We start from the raw sequence: 15,898 nt of genomic DNA, 5'->3' as shown, positions 1-15,898 counted from the left end.
TCCCTATTATTTTGTTCGGGACTGGGACTCGGCGGGGGGACTCGCCACCCGATGTATTGGTAATACACCTAGGAGGTGATGAGTTGGTTCCCTTAGGGCGTAGGGTCCTGCTGCAAGAGATGAGGGGCACCTTGAGTGAATTGAGCAACATGCTGGGGTCCTGTGAACTATAGGGGTCCGAAATTACTCCCAGGCTGTTTTGGCGGGCACTTGGTCATGGGATGCCATGGAGACCTCGCGCAGGTGGGTCAACAGCGCGAAATGCACAGGGTGCTCTGAAGACGATGGGATACACCTATCCAAAGTGGGGATGGACCTAGTCCTGCTAGTCTTAGCTGAGGCATTGGTAGCAGCAGGTTGTAAGTGAAAGGTCAGTATAAGGTGGGGGGGGCCTGGGGTGGCGGGGGCCACACCCAGAGCCATGGCAGAGTTACAGGGCGATCCAAAGGCTGGTAGGTACAGAAGGGTACCCTCTACAGGAGCACAGTAAGGGTGGGAAAGCCAATTATCCCCCAGGGAGGTCCTCGCTTGGGACCCTGGAGGAGCGACGGCGCCCCTTTAGTCCTACGGGTGGTTGTAGACCTGAGCAACCAGGGGTTGCCTGCAACTCTCCGCCCCCGTAGTGGGTAGGGGTGTGAGTAAAGGGTGGACTGGAGGTCCGCCGATGGGAGGGGCTATCCCTTCCCCCAAATTGACAACCCCCCCCCCCGTGGTTAATACCACTGGGGTTTATGGCTCATCAGGTGGGCAGGTGGCGAGGGGCTGCCTGATCCTGGATTCGCCCGTAAGATAACCCAACATGTTGGCATATTGTTATGCAAATAAATCTGCAACAACTTTCTCCACCCTCCAACTCCACCCATCAACTCAACCCTTCAACTCCACCCTCCAACTCCAAATCCACCCTCCAACTACAAATCCACCCTCCTACTCCAACTCCACCCTCCAACTCCACCCTCCATAACTCGGGAGCACCATCACATCACTCTGGGGCACCACCACATCACTCAGGGGCAACACCACATCACTCAGCCCAACCACATCATGACTCAGCACAACAGCACTGTCCTTGCTTGCTACCAACAAGCATTGCCATAGCCAATAGGACTCGCATTAGAAAAGTGTAAGCTATTGGCTTTGTGAATAACAATGCTATTAATTTATATATTTTCAAAGCCGACACATAAAATAGTGTCATTTACAATACCAATAGCTCTCACTTTTCTAATGCGAGACCTATTGCATTGTAAATGCTTGTCTGTATTGTTTTAGTTTTATTTGTATTTTCCCTGGGCTCTCTGAGAACAAATGCCTTCAACGCAGATGTCAGTGAAGTGCTTGCGGGATTGGTGTCTGTCATGCTTACCCTGAGGCGAAGGCGGAGGAGGAGTGTTGCTACTGCGTTCTGAATTTGTTTTACATTTATTTTACTTTGCCATGATGAAACAGGGCGCTCCGACGTACATAATCGACTTTCGGAGTTCAAGTAAAAAGTAAGAAAAAAAGATGAGGAATGAGGAAAAAAAGATGAAAAAGAAGAAAGCAAAGAAAGGAAGGAGAAAGGTAATGTTTTTGTCTAGTTCTGTCCACGGATCTTCCTGGGTTTGTGCTTTTGCAGCGGCTCAGAGTTTATTCCAATATGTGCGAATACCCGCGAGCGGTACCCTCGAACCCCCCCTTGGCCCCTGGTCCAGGGCTGCGTGTGCAGGCGGCGGAGAAGGGCCCCACCCCCGTGCACAGACTAGCCGCCAATGAGAGGGCGCAGGGGGCGTGCGCGAGGGTTGCACTGGGGCGTGCTCAGTGGCTGCACACACTGCACCCTGCACACGGAGAATACAAAGGGAACACGACCTTCATGTATCCTTCTAAACTGTGAGCATGCCTGTGTACCCCTCTCTGTGTGTACCCCAATGTACCCCTGTGCGGTCTATGTCCCGTGTACCCGTGTATGTACCTACCTGTGTGTACCCCTTGTCTTCGTGTGCCTCCCCTGCATTGTCTCGGCACACGGTGAATACAAAATGGATTACGACCTTCAGATATCCTTCCGACGCGTGCACATGCGCGTGTACTTATCCTCGTGTGTCCCCACGCCCCCACCCCATGACTATCACCTGTATGTCTTTCCTTACAGTGCGTGACTCCCATCTATACGTGCGGCCATAGTGTACCCGTGTTTGTAACCCTTTGTGCTGTATCCAAGTTAGCGTGTACACACTCTTTGCGTGTACCACAGTAATGTATGTATTTTTTGCTTAGCCTTCCTGTTTGCGCGTCTTTTTTCGCTCAGTCCGAGCGTGTTCCAATTTGTATATTCTCACTCCGCCTGTCCTTTTCCGTGACTGTGGGCAACGTTTAGTAGTAGCCTCGCTACATGTGGTGGGGGAGGGGCTCGGTTCTTGGTTACAGCAGCCCTGTGTGATGGGAATGCGGGGACGTGGTTCACTCTGACGTGCACACGCTTTTGAACGTTAAGAGCCCGGTACAAAGTTCAGGGTACTCCTCTCGAGTAAACATAGCTGAGCAACTATGGCCACGAGCAGGGGGTGCGCGCACTGTGCTGTCCACAATGCGCGGGACAGTCCGGCGGTGACAATACTGCTTGGTACACGCTGCTCACATGCATTTCTGGGTGCACTTTGGTTATAAACCGTTCTCGGTGCACGTTGCAGTTACATACTACGAGTACAAATCGGTGGAAAAAACACCGCCTGCAGCGCACTCAATGCTTAGATGTGATTAATTTGATTTATTTCTTGTAAAGTACTAAGTCCATGTCAAGGGACGTCTTAGGGCTGATTTAGACCGTTAAACTAAACCTGAAAATAGAGATTAGTAAAATATAATGTGTTTAAGTAAAAACTCCCGAGAGAATACTTATGTTCTTCTAAGCGCTTCCTAAACGCAAACATATGTTATTCCAAAGTGTGGGACCCAGGGAGCTGAGTTTAGGGGGTGCACGCGGTCACTGCGCTCTGCCGATTCCACTGGTGAGTAAAGGTTGGAGTTAACTATATGAAAATCTATGCTGGTAGCACATATGCGAGAGTATGCTCAGGTGAAGGCACACTGCCGTATATAAACTGCCAGGTATAAACAGTTTGCAATACTCAACCCGATTCACTCATTTTACACACCATGGAGTGCACACGGCGCTAGACATACAATTCGGTGTCCAACTACTTAATAGCCCCTGTTGGGTATAACGTCATGGGTACACACTGCCGGTGCGCAGCGCTGGGTACACACACCTGTGGTAACAATAACTATAATCAGGGTTGGATTGGGATTAAAAATCTGCCCGGGCATGCTAAAAACAAGTGGCCCACATTTGCAAAACGCCTTTCCACAAAATACTGCTTCGGCGAAAATTTTATTTAGAGTGGGGGGGGGGTTAAAAAATGCACTGATGAGTTTACAATGGCGAAACACACCTGAAAACAAGTGAGGCCACGTCTGCTCAGGTCCCCGCCCCGCTCAATATTCATACATTAATTGACCGGCCGAGCGAGAGAAAGGGAGTAACACCTCTGCCTGTTGATAAAAGTGAGGTAATGGATGCCCATCTGCTTCCAGAAAGGCCACTCAGGCACCCACTGGGACACTGGCGGTATCAAACAATGCAGAAACCGCCAAATCGGCTCCCAGGTTTCTAAAAAAAGCAGCCCACCACTAGAACTTGACACTGGCCCCTCGGGCATTGCCCGAGTGCCCGCGTTACCAATCCGATGCTGCTTATAATGCACCGCTAGAACACCTGGCAGCCGGATACATAAAGCTCCCTACACACCGCTATATGTCCTTGCACATTACAAGGTGCCGGGTACCACCTCTAATACATAGATATACGAGGATTGGCTCAACTGCTGGATTAACACTGGTGGTATTTTAGTATGTACAGATTAACACACCTTGTGCACAGGCCTGCAGCTAGCAGGTGCATATACACAGATTCGTACAGCCCACTGATAACAGCGGACTGGGTACAAAATGTCGAGTACACATCGCTGGCCTCTTGCGGTAGGTCACACATTGTTGGGTAGATACTTTATGGCAAGCGCTTACAGGTAGGCACAGATGGGCACCCTGCCATGAATACCCGCTGCGGGTAGGACATTGCTGATGTGTATGCTTGTGTCCGTTTTGCTAGTAAACAGGACTTAATGCGTACTGAAGGGTACATTACTTTGGTATATGTGGCTGGGTACTCACTTCTGAGACAACCCTCTGCGTTACGCAGTTCTGCACTTGGCTCCTGAGTACAAACACTTAGTCTAGAATCGAGAGAGTGAGACGTCAGTCTAATGGGGAACATCCTTTTCGACACGGATGTTACCCCGCAGTACTTTTACAACGCATCCGTTACAACGCAAGTCGTAACCACGAATTGCGCTGGAGGGTGCTAGAGGATAAAGAATAGTATATTTACTATTCCAACACCTTCCCTAGTATCCACGGGGACTGGTGTTAGAATAGTAAATTATACTATTCACTATCAGCGCCCCCCCCAACGCAAGTCATTGTAACGACTTGCGTTGTTAAAGACGCATTGTAAAAGCACGCGTTGTGACGGTACGCGTCGTACCGTCATGCATCCCAGTCTAGTGATTGAGGCATAAGGATTCGGAGCATCGCGCTTGCCTGTGGCAACTGAGGTCCAACAACTGAAGCTTTGCTCTAAAGGCTGGTGCACAGGCCTGTGACAAGGACCTGCAATCTTACATTATGGATTCAACCTCAGGCTAGAATTGAGGCCTTGGGATAGAAGCTTTTGGCAATACATTGATGCTGATCAAGAATTCAAGGTTTTATGTCAGCGGTCAAGTTGTCTGGCTAGTGACTGCTTCGTCAGTAGAGACTGAGCATTGGAGTGAAGGATGGGGACCATCAGTGACTGAAACCTCAATTTACTGTAGAAGCTCGGAGCTATGGATTGGAACCACAAACAAGAAACTGATCCTATACGGCTTGGAGGCTAGGAATTGAGGCTAGGAGGGTTGAAGAAATTGAAGTCTCATGCAAAAATTGAGATCTTTGGATAAGAATTGCCGTCTAGGCCCAACACGTGTGTTATCAGGTTCGAGATCAAGTTCTCTGGCTAAAGAGTTGAGGTATTGGGATAGCCATTCAGGTCTTGGGTTTAGTTCTGAGGCCTAGCGATAGGGAGTGAGTTCTGTCTCTAATGCCTTGTACAACACAGACAGAAGCATTATTTTACAGCTTGTCCTCTTGCCACAAGCCACTGGGGATAGTTATGCGCTCGAAAATACGGTGATAAATCTTCCAAAAATGACATTGTTCCTCTGAAACAACCTATCAGAATTCAAGGGTTGTTCTGTAGATGGGTAAAATTAAGAAAAATGTTTCTGTGAAGCGAAAGTTGCCAATTTTAGGTCTAAGCCTACCAGATAGAACATCTGTCTGTTTGCTAAGACATTTTGGGGGCATGCTGAAAGCTTCCCAAGGAATGAATTTCGCCCGTTGCCTACCAGTGAGCTAGTGTTTTTCAACTCATATTTGCTTGTTTTCTTTTTCCTGCATGTTTTTGTTTTAGGCTGTCCAGCATGTCTTGCATAGCCTGTTTATCACCCCCTGACCAGCTCCTTGTATTGTTCCATGAGTGCTTTACACAAGTGTTCCCTTGTGTGCTAGTTCATAGCAGTAAATGTGGGTTATTTCTTTGAAAAGGTTTCCTGCCCCCATGTCTTCCTCCTTGACTGATCCTACTTATCTCTGATACTACAGGGTGTGTATTCCAGAAAGTGCCCCGGGCGCACATTGTGTATGTGCGCCAACTTTGTGCGTCCCATGAGCCCTTTGGTAATGCAGAAGGGGCTGCAAATGCTTGTGCGGACCCTCCTGTAATATTGATAGCTCTGCCACACATGCAGGCCCGGACTGGCCGTTGCGGGCACCGGGCAATTCCCCGGTCGGCCGCATGGGTGGGGGCCGGTTTTGGGCCCCAGGGGGCCGTTTTTGCTACAGGGCCGTTTTTTGCAGCATAGCTGCAAAAACGGCCCTGTATCAAAATCGGCCGAAAACCGGCCCTGGCAAAGAGCACGGTCGGACCTCAATCCCCCCGTGGGGGGGAGGGGGAGGCCGGCCGAGCACTTTGCCAGGGCCGGTTTCGGTTCCCAGTCCGGCCCTGCACACATGTAGCACCAGCGCTCTCTCTAGAGGGCATTCCTTCATTTATGTGAGGGGATGGCTTCATGCAAATGAGGGAATCTCATTGCTTCTGGCCCACGCTGTATTATGGAAGCAAGTGCAATGGCAAAGAAACTATCAGGAGGCTCACTGAAAGTGCGCCACAAAAATGTGGCACACTATCAGTGCACCCCCTAAGGGCATCCCTCTTAGAGTGCAGGCAGGTTGCCGCATGCACTGTGAAACACCGATTGGCTTTGAAGCAGCCTCTCCCCAGTGCTTAATTTGTAAAATATTATGTGCAAGTGCTCATATATTTTTATGAGACCACACCCACATCCCCCGCACCACCCACTTCCTCCACTGGTCCTGCCCACTTACTCTATTGGCTCCATCCACATCATCGACTAGCACTTCTGAAAGCCAAGTCTAATACCCTGTGATTCCATGATATATATTGGGTCATGTCTTAAAAAATATATATATATATTTATATTTATATATTCCACAAGAGTGGTCCATAATTTCCGACGCACACTGGCAGCGGGTGCTCGGCGTAGGGGTCGGACCCAGACCCTTAATTCTTTTTCTCCACACCAAATGACGCGGCACTCAGAGAAGGATATGATTTGGAAAAGTTTTATTCAAGAAAGCTCAACCGACGCGTTTCAGCCTCCACGGCTTTGCTCACGGTTATATATATTTTTTTCTACAAAGGTCCATGACTTCGAAGACGCACTCCTAGCAGTTGTAGAGCACACAGCTTTTATCACATGAGAAACCAGCATCTTCAATTGGGGTGAGCATTAAGTGCCGACGCGTTTCAAAGCCGTAGCTTCTTCCTCATGGGCAGCTCGAGGTTTCACACAGCATGCTCCAATCAGTCTTTAAATACATGCAAGGACCCCCAGTGGGTCGTGCTTAGTGCGCTGTTTAGTACAATGCATGCTGGGACACCGAGTCCCAATTGGAGAAGATTCATTTCTCAAAGTGGGTTCCGTGTTTCCTTTACTTAAAGAGCAGTGTATTTACTCTCCAGTGGGCCCCCGATTGTCATGCAGGTTTAATTATTTCACAACTGCTACGATGAAAAAAGAATCTTCTCCAATCGGGACTCGGTGTGCACCTTTTGTAGGCACTTTGATGCCAAGTGTGCTGTCTGTAAATGACAGTGTGTTACCACCGCATGCTTTGGAAATATATTTGCAACTGTGTGCCCCAAAATGCACCAGTGACGTACTACTCCCGTACCAAACTCCTTTTGAATGGCCGTGTCTCATTTGCTGCATGTGTTCTTTGTGTGATGTTTGGATTTTCATAAGCCCTATGACTTCTGTGAGATAACACTGATGGCAGCACCCCCACTCTGGAAATTGTTCCAGCACCACTGAGGGTATGGTACCAAATGCTGTAGATGTTATTTCTTTCTAGCACACAACATTTAAATGTCAGTAAATGAACTGTACAGATATTACAGAATATATCAGTATGAGGGAAGCATAAATGAAGCACATTTTTTTGTAATTCTGAAGTGTGGTTTAAACAAATATTTTAATAGGATCAAAACATACCAATACAACAGGTGATCCCGATTTCCACACATTATCTTATGTGCACTGTAGTTTTCTCAGTAAAACTGTATGTTTGTGTAAATGAAATGGTCATTTCCATTTTAATGTGTTGTGTGTAATGGCAATGTGCTTCCACACCATGCTTATTGCACTCTACGCCACTCCACTCAACTCCACTTTATGCCATGCTACGTCACTTCACGCTACACTTTTCCTTCTACTCCACTCTATACCACTCTACTCCTCTTTACACCACTCCATTTTACTCTTCTTCACTCTATGAATCTACTCCTCTGTACGCCACTCCACTCTCGGACACTCTACACCACCTTCTGTACGCCACAACTCCATTCTATGTATGCCACTCCACACTACAACACTGTACTCCATGCAACTTTACTCTATGCCACTCAACGACAATACTCCATTCTATGCCACACCATATTACAAAACACTACTGCACTTTCCACTCTTGCACTCTTTGCCACTGTATGACTTTCCACTCTACAACACTCTAAACTACTACTCCACTCTTCACCACGCCATTCCACTCTGATCCCCCACTCTGACCCTGCACTCTGCACCATTCCATTCCACTGTACGCCACTCCACTATACTATATTCTACAACACTTTGCTCCACTCTGTCACTACACTCTCTGACACTCCATGACACTCTACTGCACTTTACTTCACTCTGCTCCACTACACTCTATGCCACTCTACTCTAAGCCACTCTGTGACCCTCCACAACACTACTTCACTCTGTGGCACTGCTCCTGGACTGCATTCCAATACATTCCACACCACTTTGCTCCACTCTACTCCACGCCACTCTATGACACTCCACGTCATTTTACTCCACAGTATTCCAATCCAATTCACTCTACGAACTCCACTCAATGACACTCCACTATAGGACCCTCTACATAACTCCACTCTAAGCCACTTTACCCCACTCCAAGACACTCCATTCTACTCCAATCACCTCTTCAACACTGATCCACTCTACGTCACTCCACTCGACCACACTGTGCTTTATGGCACTCAACACGACTCTATTTGACTTTATGCCACTCCATGCCTCTCTATGGAACTGCATGACAGTATGCAACCCTCGACTCAACAACATTCTCCTCCACTCTGCTCTACAACACTTTACTCACTCCACTCTAAAACACCCTACTCCATTTTACAACACTCTACGGCACCCCACTCTATGACACTTCACAACACTGTCCGCCACTCTACAACACTCCACGACACTCCAGTCTACAACAGTCCACTCTACTACATTCTACTCCACAACACTCTATGCCACCCCACAAAACTCTGCGCCACTCCAGTCTATGACAAACTACTTCACGCCACGATCTTCTACACCACTACATTTTAGCCATGCTGAACAGCAGTAATGCTGGTGTATAACAGACACATTGGCTTTGCCACTGCTTATTTAATTAAAATCCACTGACCACTCAAAGGACTAAAAGAGCAGGCTTTCATTTGTTTTAGTTGGTACGGTTGCATTTAACAGAGAAACTTTGATTGTGAGTAAAAAGGCATGGAAGTCTCACACCTGAGATACAAGCGAGACATAGGTCAACCGTAGAGATTTATGTAAAAAGAAGTATGCTGGTCGAGAGAAGGATTCCCTCAGACAGAATAATGGCAAACAGACAGGGTTGTCTCACTCGTAAAAAACGAAATAATTATTTGAAATATATTTAAAAAGAAAATACACAAAGTGACATTTTTATTTTTGAGATACCAGAAGGTAAAACTCTAATTCCCAACGAAGACAGGACATAAAATTGTGAGCAGACAGGGTCTGAATAATAAGCAGCGGACAAACATGCGACAGATGTTGGGGACGTGTCAGGGATAATGATTGCAGATTTCTAGTCTTGTGTTAACAGGATGAGAACCGCAGACAAACATTTAAGGGGCACAATGGCACAAGAAATAAACAAACCATCTTGGCGTATTGCAGGACTGCGGGGATCCGCTTTGCGAGATGTACTTTGACTGACACTGACTGAAAGTCCTTGCCAAACGACAGAGGTGGCCTTACAGTGACTGGAGTCCAGGGTCCCCCATTCGTGGGTTGAGGGGTTCCGTTTGAAATGGAAGAAACCGAGGGCTTTGCTAAATGAAACATCCTGTGGGTTAGGGCCCTGGCATCTTGAAAACATCATTAAACCTCTACACGGGGTTGCCCAGGCTCAATCTGACAACTCAGTTGAAATAAATTGTACTGCAAGTGCTTTAAATGGAAATACAAAAATGCAGGAACTCACGTCCTGCAGAAAAAATGCTCTACTACTTGCCCGAGCCTCGAGACCCTGAGCTAAAATGCACTACTACATGACCGAAACTCGAGACCGTGAGCAGAAAAATGCACTACTACATGACTGAGACTCGAGATCTTGAGCTGAGCTAAAATGTACTACCACATGACCGAGACTCGAGATCCTGAGCTAAAATTTACTACTACAAGACTCAAGGTCCTGAGCTAAAATGCACTACTACATGACCGAGACTCAAGACCCTGAGCAGAAAAAATGCACTACTACTTGACAAGACTCGAGGTACTAAGCTAAAATGCACTACTACATGACAAGACTAGAGACCCTGAGCTAAAATGCACTACTACATGACCGAGACTCGAGACCCTGAGCTAAAATGCACTACTACATGACCGAGACTCGAGGTACTAAACTAAAATGTACTACTACATGACAACATTCGAGATCCTGAGCTAAAATGCACTACTACATGACAGAGACTCGAAGTACTGAGCTAAACTGCACTAGTACATGACAAGACTCGAGGTCCTGAGCTAAACTGTAATACTACATGACCGAAACTCGAGACCCTGAGCAGAAAAAATGCACTATTACATGACTGAGACTCGAGATCTTCAACTGAGCTAAAATATACTACCACATGACCAAGACTTGAGATCCTGAGCTAAAATTTACTACTACAAAACTCGAGGTCCTGAGCTAAAATGCACTACTTCATGACCGAGACTCAAGACCCTGAGCAGAAAAATGCACTACTACATGACGAGACTTGAGGTACTAAGCTAAAATGCACTATTACATGACAGAGACTCGAAGTACTAAGCTAAAATGCACTACTACATGACCAAGACTCGAGACCCGAGCTAAAATGCACTACTACATGACCGAGACTCGAGGTACTAAACTAAAATGTACTACTACATGACGAGACTCGAGATCCTGAGCTAAAATGCACTACTACATGACAGAGACTCGAGACCCTGAGCTAAAATGCACTACTAGTCTCCGTTCTAGCCAGACCCTCTTGGCAGTTGTCCCAAGAATAAAGAGATCCAGAACCGGCGGAAGAACATTCATGTACAACGCAGCGAAGGCCTGGAATGCTCTACCACTTCATCTTAGAGCCACCCAGAACCTTAATATATTCCGCAAACAATTGAAGACCCATCTCTTCACATCTGTTTGCTAAATCCGCTATCTTTTATTTCTCCCCTTCCCTGTGCACTGTAGGTTCACGATTTCCCTAGTGCTTAGACGCCCATGGGCAACAATTGCGCTCTACAAATTCCCAAGTTTATAAGTTTACAAGTTTTACTGCATGATGAGGCTCGAGATCCTGAGCTAAAATGCAATACATACTAACAATAAAGAGGGGTGGGGGGTCTAAGGGAATTTTAAGACCATGCCCAGGCTATCATCCCCTAATAATCAAATGTAAAACACAAAGAAGCCTGGGGGTCTAAGGTAGGAGTCAAATAAGTACTCTAAACTGATGAGACTGGAAGCCACAGAAGTGTGCAAAGAAACCATACAGTCTTATACCAAGTAGGTAACTCAGCGCATCAGGCCACTTGCAAAGGTAGGTGAAAGCCCAAGGTCCAGAGATGGATTCCCATCAAAGTCTTGTAGGTGATCAAATGTTATCATCTGGTCATCCAATGGTTGGGCTAGCGTGTCTCTTGATCACTGAGACTGCCTCTAGACCCACCGTGTTGGACTGGGATCAAAGCCCACGATTGCTTGTAGACCATGCTTGTGATCACCCAATGGGGTAGGTGCAGTGCCAACCAAAAAAGAAGTGAGTGTATGGAAAAGGTTAAAAATAGAATAAAGAACAAACAGCGAAATAACTTTAATAGCTGTAAGCCTTTTTCTGATTAAAAACACAAAACAGCGCAAAAGAGCAGTGTCAACAAATAACTGCTTGTGGGCCCCCTGAGCTAAAATGCACTACTACATGACCAAGACTCAAGGCTCTGAGCTAAAATGCACTACTACATGACCGAGACTCGAGGTACTAAACTAAAATGCACTACTACATGACCGAGACTCAAGATCCTGAGCAAAAAAAATGCACTACTGAGACTCGAGATCTCGAGCTGAGCTAAAATGTACTACTACTTGACCGAGACTTGAGATGCTGTGCTACAATGTACTAGTACATGACTGACACTGGAGATCTTGAGCAGAACAAAATGCACTATTACTTAAAAAAAAAAAAAGAATAATAATTTAGTAAAGTTTTGTCAGGCAAATACAAACATAGCATATACAGACATGAATTGCACTTTAGAGAATAACAGTAATAGCAGAAACAGTAATAGCACAAACGCGGATTCCATCATCACAGTTTAAATGTAACAGCAGGACACTTAAATATACTGCTTGACTCCAAGAGCAGTGGAAACAGTCAGCAATGCATTAGGTCTCGAGGTAGGAGAATACCGAATCATAGGGAGGCAAAATCAAGACAGATCAGTTGGACGGTGTTGCGGTGTCCTAGTGTAGGAAGGGGTAATGGTGTGCCAGTTTCAGAGGCCTGTTATAAGAATTAGCACTACCAGTATGAGGGCTTTGTTCGTAAGATAAGTAATGGTGAGGATACTTTTGGGATGTTTCCTGAGAGTTAGCCATCGCCGATAACCTGGGGTCTTCTATGGAGGCCTCACCAGGCAGGTCGCTCCCCATGCTGCACAGCTCCACCTGCTTATGCCCTTATCCCTGTCCTCGCTGCTGCTCTCACCCTGCTGAATCTGGTCTGTTTTCCCTCTTCTGTATTCTGGTTGTGCTCTGTTTTGTTGTATTCTGTCTGATTCCTGCATTTTGACCCCGCTTTGTATTCTCTGCTGCCGCCCATATTCTGTTTGATTCCTGCATTTTATTCTGCTTGTATTCTCTTTTGCAGCCTGTTTTTTCACACCTCAAACCTCATCCTGCCTTCCCTCCCCGCCGCTGCGTCCCCGCCCCCCTTGCTCGCCTATTCGCTCACGTTACCCACCTCCCAGATGCTCCTCTCTCCCACCTCCCCTTATCATGCCGGCCACTTCCCGGCCGTGCCGAAGGCCTGCCAAAGGCAATCCCGTCTGACCCCCTGGTCCCCGCGACACCCGACGCCACTACAACGCCAACTTCTCCCACGCACTCAAGGCCGGCCGTTCACACACCTGCTTCCGGGCCACCCCGAAGCGCACCCAAGGACCCTTCTCAGGCTGGAGCTGCAGCTACACCAGCCTCCAAACCGCCACCTCGTCCACCAGGGTAGGACACAACAACCTCAGATGCACACTACTCAACACCCGGTCCACCCGCAAGTACGCTATCGAACTCTGGGACCCACTCGACTCCTCCTCCCCAGACGTCGCCTTTAATTTTAATTTTTTTTAATTTTGCGTGTTTATATAGCGCTAGAATCACTCCCGGGGGAGTATCTCCGCGCTTCGACCGCTGCGAAACCCTTCCTGGCTTCCCTGAGAGATGGTCCCTTAATGGGTATCTCCAGGGTGAGACCAGGCATCCCCGGCGGTCTGGTGGGGCCGTTAGTGAAGATGAGGCAAGCTAATGCCCAGAGTTGCCGAGTGTGATCACTGATCAGAGTGGGCACCGAGGCGAGAGAATTATCGAGTCCGCTGACCCTGGTCCAGAAACCTGCCGCGCCGGGAATCGAACCCTGGTCCCGGGCCGTCCTCTGCTCTCGGGTCTGCCGCCTCTAACCAGTGAGCCACACTACTTCACAGCCTTCCTGTCGGCACCCGACATCGCCATAGCCATCCCGGACGTCTACAAGATCACACGCAGGGACCGCACCGATGGAACAGGAGGAGGAATCGCCATCGTCCACAGAAACACCTTCAGAATCTCGACCAGCACCAACAACACCCTCAGCGCTGCCAAACACATGCACTTCCAGATCCACATCAACCCCAACACTACACTCAGAAGAACCCTCAGCTACAGACCCCCAGACCGCGGCCACAGTTCGGCTACTCCATCGCCGACTTCATCAGCACGCACGCCCTTGCATCCATGGACTACATCCTCCTCGGAGACCTGAACTTCCACCTCGAGAACACCAACGACAGCAACTCCACCACCCTGCTCGACAACCTCAGACTCAAACAGCTCATCACGACTCCCACCCACTCTGCCAGACACACGCTTGACCCCATCTTCTCCGCCAGCAACCACGTCACCTTCAGCCACACCACTGAACTCCACTGGACTGACCACCCTGCATCCACTTCACCTTCGAGAATCCCATCACGCACCACCACACACAACAGGCCCCCTGCCGAAGCTAGAGCAAATTCACAGAAGACCAGCTAATCTCCACCCTCGCCAGAATCCCACCAACTGACACCACCGACACTGCCTGCCCCCAACCTCAGGCAATGGATCGACGACTTCGCCCACACTCTTGCCCTGATCAAGAAACACTCAAACAAACGCACCAACAGGAAAGCCATCTGGTTCACCGCCGACCTCCAAGCACCCAAGCAGGCCTGCCGAAGGCTCGAGAAGAAGTGGCACCACGAACAGACGCCAGACAGCAATGCAGCCCTCAAGAGTGCCATCCGCAGACACCAACAAATCATCCGAACCGCCAAAAGGTCCTCCTTCAAAGAACACATGGACAACAGCGCACACAACAGCAAAGAGCTCTTCAACATCGTGAAGGAACTCTCCAACCCCAGCTCCAACTCCAACGATATCCTGCCATCGCAAGACCTACGCGACTCCCTAGCCACCTTCTTCCACCGCAAGATCGCAGACATCCACAACAGCTTCAATAACCAGGCCCCCGACACCTCAAACTCACCGCCCCCCAGCCACACCGACTCCCTGCTCTCCTGGACCAACATCAACGACGATGACACCATCAAAATCATGAACCCCATCCACTCCGGCTCACCATCAGACCCCTGCATGCACCACATCTTCAACAAAGCAAGCTACACCATCACACCCCATCTCCGCAAGATCATCAACAACTCCTTTGAGACCGCCACCTTCCCGGGGGGGCTGGAAGCACGCTGAGATCAGCGCCTTACTCAAGAAACCCAAGGCAGACCCTAAGGACCTCAAGAACTTCCGGCCCATCGCTCTACTCTGGTTCCCAGCGAAAGTCATCGATAAGATTGTCAACAGGCAACTGACCTCCTTCCTCGAAGAGAACAACATCCTGGACTCGTCCCAATCCGGATTCCTCAGCAACCACAGCACCGAAACAGCCCTCATTGCAGACGCTGACGACATCAGGACCCTCCTGGACCTTTCGGCCACCTTCAACACTGTCTGCCACCACACCCTATGCACACACCTCCACATCGCAGGGATCCGCGACAAAGCCCTGGACTGGACCACCTCCATCCTCACCGGCAGAACCTAGAGTGTACGCCTCCCTCCTTTCCAATCTAAAGACACCAAGATCATCTGCGGCGTACCCCAAGGATCGTCCCTCAGTCCAACACTCTTCAATGTCTACATGGCACCGCTCGCCAACATCGCCCGAGCTCACGACCTCAATATCATCTCAATACGCCGACGACACCCAACTGATCCTCTCCCTCACCAAGGCGCCCACCGCTGCCAAAACCAAACTCCACGAAGGAATGAAGGCTGTCACCGAATGGATGAAAAACAGCCGCCTGAAACTGAACTCGGACAAGACGGAGGTCCTCATCCTCGGCTTCACCCCCTCCGTCTGGGACGACTTATGGTGGCCGGCCGCACTGGGAGCTGCACTGACGCCCACTGACTATGCACGCAACCTGTCGGTCACCTGGACTCATCGCTGTCAATGACCCAGCAAGTCAAAGCAGTCTCCTCCTCTTGCTTCAACACCCTTCGAATGCTCTGCAAGATCTACAGATGG

The 15,898-nt window shown here is 48.6% G+C and overlaps 1 protein-coding gene across 1 annotated transcript in view; it reads left to right on the top strand.

Annotated features, from left to right (window-relative positions):
* Window positions 1–1,746: 1,746 nt before the first annotated feature.
* Window positions 1,747–15,898, top strand: part of C5H14orf93 (chromosome 5 C14orf93 homolog) — a 225,737-nt gene continuing 211,585 nt past the window's right edge. Inside the window, exon 1 of the mRNA XM_086923667.1 lies at window positions 1,747–1,857. The gene's annotated coding sequence lies outside the window, so the exon portion shown is untranslated. The remainder of the gene's footprint in view (window positions 1,858–15,898) is intronic.

Source organism: Lissotriton vulgaris, chromosome 5 (assembly GCF_964263255.1).
Source record: "Lissotriton vulgaris chromosome 5, aLisVul1.2, whole genome shotgun sequence".
Lineage (NCBI taxonomy): Eukaryota > Metazoa > Chordata > Amphibia > Caudata > Salamandridae > Lissotriton > Lissotriton vulgaris.
This window is presented reverse-complemented; position numbering and strand designations above follow the sequence as displayed.